This window comes from Lupinus angustifolius, chromosome LG15 (assembly GCF_001865875.1).
Source record: "Lupinus angustifolius cultivar Tanjil chromosome LG15, LupAngTanjil_v1.0, whole genome shotgun sequence".
NCBI lineage: Eukaryota > Viridiplantae > Streptophyta > Magnoliopsida > Fabales > Fabaceae > Lupinus > Lupinus angustifolius.
In genome coordinates, this window is record NC_032023.1 from 6,876,281 (window position 1) to 6,876,938 (window position 658).

Consider the following 658-nt stretch of genomic DNA (forward strand, 5'->3'; position numbering starts at 1 on the left):
GAGCAGAGAAGGATTTAGGCAAACTTAACCTAGGGTTTTATGTGGTGGAAAATTGGGAACGGAGTGGAATGAGGATGATAAAGTGCGATTTCTTGATGGTTTGAGAGGGTTAGGATGAAGTTTTTCCTACCTTAGTGCACTTGGATTAGTTGGGTTACTAATTCAGAGACTCAAAGCATAAAGGAGGTTGAGAAAAATGCCGAAAAAGTGTAAAACATATATCACAGAAAGAGTTAATCAAGAGAATCAAGAGATATATGCATGCTACTGGTTTTAATCGATTAACGGGCAGGTTTAATCGATTAAACCAATGTAAAATTTGAATTTTCAAAAACTGATGCTCAGGTAATCGATTAACACCAAGTTTTTAATCAATTAAGCATGGTAAAAATTGATTTTCACGCAGCAGAATGGTTTCAACTTTTTAAGACTCATGCATGCATTGAAACGGATTAATCGAGACATTTGTAATCACAGAAATAGTCAATCAAGAGAAATATTTTTGCATTTCAACACATATCATTTTAAACACGAGACACATAGAAAGTATCCCTGGGAAGGGGCTTGGTGAAAATATCTGCTAACTGTTTATATGTTTCCACAAATTCAAGAACGCAGTCACCTTTTTGTACATGATCACGCAAAAAATGATGTCTAA